The sequence below is a fragment of the Hordeum vulgare genome, chromosome 7H (genome assembly GCF_904849725.1).
Source record: "Hordeum vulgare subsp. vulgare chromosome 7H, MorexV3_pseudomolecules_assembly, whole genome shotgun sequence".
In the NCBI taxonomy this organism is placed as follows: Eukaryota; Viridiplantae; Streptophyta; class Magnoliopsida; order Poales; family Poaceae; genus Hordeum; species Hordeum vulgare.
The window spans coordinates 355,552,110-355,555,411 of record NC_058524.1 but is presented as its reverse complement, the minus strand read 5'-3'; the positions used below and the strand labels follow the sequence as shown (position 1 = coordinate 355,555,411).

The 3,302-nt window shown below is 37.8% G+C and overlaps 1 long non-coding RNA gene across 1 annotated transcript; it reads right to left on the bottom strand.

Moving 5' to 3' along the window:
* Positions 1–1,973: 1,973 nt before the first annotated feature.
* Positions 1,974–3,060, bottom strand: LOC123409918. The gene is made up of 2 exons (XR_006612933.1): positions 2,336–3,060; positions 1,974–2,263 (listed from the first exon to the last, which is right to left on the bottom strand). It is a non-coding gene; the product is annotated as an uncharacterized LOC123409918 (long non-coding RNA).
* Positions 3,061–3,302: the final 242 nt, after the last annotated feature.

The window sequence follows — 3,302 nt, the reverse complement described above, 5'->3', positions numbered from 1 at the left end:
CAGTTTAAAAGATTTTCATCAGACATTCATGAAGTGTAGTAATTGACCTTCCCGCTGTTTTCATGTTGACCTTCTGTCACGTATTTTAGTTTGTAATTTCTCACCCATTCGTCGGTGTTACATAAATAATATTCTTTTTGGAACAAAACTCTCTCACAATATTTTTTACCTTTATCCGACCGCATACTTGAACTTATAGTAAAAAAAGTGGACCATGCCTTTTTATTCATTTTCTCATATTAAACACACACCAGGTAGTAAGTGAACTTTCTTCGTTTTTATATTTGGATTTTTTGGTTTTATTTATGAAATCGAATTGCTCCCAAATAATAATTGAACTTCATTGTGGATTGAGATAATTATTTTAAAACACAAAAAACAATTTCATTTTTGTGTTTTTGAACATGGAAATACAATCTCTGTCGCAAGAATTTTTAGACTTCCCCGCGCACAACATGTGAACTTCTTTCAACAAACCTTATAAGCTTTTAGTTTTTTATTCTTTTATTCTCACGTGAAACACAATCCTTGTAGTACTTGAATTTCTTATTGTTTTCATTATGAACTTGTTTCACATTTTTGTTTGAAGTTCTCACTTTTCCTAATTTTGTAAAGAAAAAAACATCCAGGTTGCTTTACACGTCAAACTACTCCATTATTTTAATTTGAACTTGTGAGCTTTTTATTTTGAACTTCTATGTATTTATTTTATAAACAGGGAAAATAAAACTAATTTGTTTTCCACGTAAGAAATTTCACAAGTTCAATTTGAACTTCTTAGCTTTTTTTTATCGGAACTTCTTCATTTTACTCCTTAGTAACGAGATTTTTTTTGAGTTTTTCATAAATTTGAACTTCTCTGCTATTTTAATTTGAACTTCTTAGTATTATTCTTAGAAAGGAAATATGTTTCTAATAAGCATCAAGCATTTTTTTAAATTGAACTTCATAGTTTTATTTTTCGTAGAAACGGAAATAATTTGAGTTTTTCGTTTATACCAAACTACTCCTATATTTTAATTTGAACTTCTTCATTTTTATTCTTTAGTAACAAGTACAATCTGATTTTTTCATAAATATCGAACTTCTCTATTTTTGTAATTTGGACTTCTTGGTTTGTTTCTTTTAGCATCAAAATATCCTAGTTTTGTAATAAACATTGGACCGTTCGTTATTTAAATTTGAACTTCTAGAGTTTTGTAATAAACATTGGACCGCTCGGTTACTTATATTCGAACTTCTTGGTCTTACTTATTCTAGGAATGGAAAAAAAATTCGAGTTTGTATTAAGCATTCTTAGTTGAGTTTGACCTTTTTAGTTTTCTAATGAACATTATACTTATCTAGTTCTATAGTTTCTAATCGTTCTATAGTTTCTAATTATTCTTTCATATTTTTGTTTCAATGTTTTTCCGGCACTTATGTGACATGAGCATTTGAATCTCCTGTATGCTTTGCAAACTTTCTGATGAATGAGTTTTAATCCATGTCCATATTATAGGCAGGACACGTTTTCTCCTAAATCCAATGTTTTTTGAACTTGTTGGGTGGAACTCATTGAACTTCCAAATTATCAAAAAAACATGTTTTTTAGTTCTCAATCAATATGTACATCAAAAAATTGTACACACAAAGTTCATCTCTTTTTTGGAGTAACACCTAATATCATAAAAAACGCCATGCTTGTGCATTAAGAAAGGTCCTGAAAAACACGTACATGGAGTTCTTCGCGTAGGAGCAACAACTCATCATTCTAGAATAAAATTGTTCTTGACAAATAATATAATTGTTCATTTTGGAACAACTTTTTTTCTATTTCAGATCTATTCTTCATCTAGTCTGAAAATCAATGTGCTACCTTTAATTTAGGAGCAAAAGCGAGAGAAACCAAGGATGAATGATTCATACCAGGCACATGACAGCTGAACTTTTTAGAATATATACCGGAGAATGCTACTCTGATAGAATGACAATTCTAAGAAACATTATTCTGCAATAGCAATATCAAAATAGAAAAACTGTTGCTATTCAAATGGACTTACATCCATCACAACACCTTGTGTTCTTGTTGTGACTACCTATTTTGTCACATTTTCAAAGAACACAATACCAATTAACAAAATGACCAAGAACAAGGTAGCAACCGACAAAAAAAGAAAAAAAAAAACTAAACCAAGAACAATTTGAACCGCCCAAAAAAGAAGCCTGGACTTCATCGGAACATGGTGGAAATGGGGATCTCGGCGCTGCAGTGGTGACAATCCTGGGAATTTCAAAAAATTGTCTACAACTGTCTCATCGGCGCAAAAAACATGTAAATTTAGTTAGAACTCACCCTGATAGGTATTTGCATGAACACCTAATGGGCATCAAAGAACCACTTCGTTGATGCTATTTGAAGAACAGAGCAGGGAAGGGAGGTGGCACCCATTCGAGATGATTGGCTCGTCCGTGCACAACATACACGGAGAGTGACAACGGGTGGTGGAGCTTGAGATTCCTTCGCGCAGCTCTGGTTGGTTGCTGCAACAACGGCTGTGGGTGGTTGACCTCGACGATAGTGGGTCGCAGCGATTCGCGTGACCAGCTCCAAGTCCATACTTCCTCCAACTACAGATCGATACCTCCCCCAGCTGAAGGTCGGGGCCAAAGGACGGGGATGCGATGGTTGGCCCGGAGACAAGCGGGATGGGGTGGGGAGGTAGTGGTTGGACGGAGGCCGTGAGGAGTGGGAGGGGAAGCGTTGGTTGGCAGGGCTCGACGATGGCGCGACTGGAGGAAGGTGTCCCAATAGTGGCGTGGTTGGTGGTCGGGGCCAGCGGCGACGCGATTGGAGGTTGGGGCTCGTCAACGATGCAATTCAAGGTCGGGCTTCGATGGCAACGCTGTTGAATGTTAGGTCTGGCGGCGACACGTGTGGTGTTAGTGGCTAGCGGCGACGCGTTGGAGGTAGGAGCAGGCGGTGGCGCATGTATGGGAGTGAGGCGGCGACCGGGGTCACGAGGGCGGCGATCGGGATGGAGGGGCGAGGAAGGTCGGGATCGGGTGGGGATGGGCTGGTGTTGATCGTGGCCTTGTTGGTGGATTGGGGATGGGCTGGTGTGAATCGTGGCCTCGTTGGTGGATTGGTTCGGGAGTTCGGCAGGATACCGATCAGAATAGTGCTACCATATATGTATATATGGGTCGACTATTCGTCACCCTGGGTGAATAATAGTTGTTCTTCACCCCCTTTATTTTCATATCAATTCATCGTAATTATATATTTTATTTTTTTCTTATTTCATACGTAAAAAGAGACT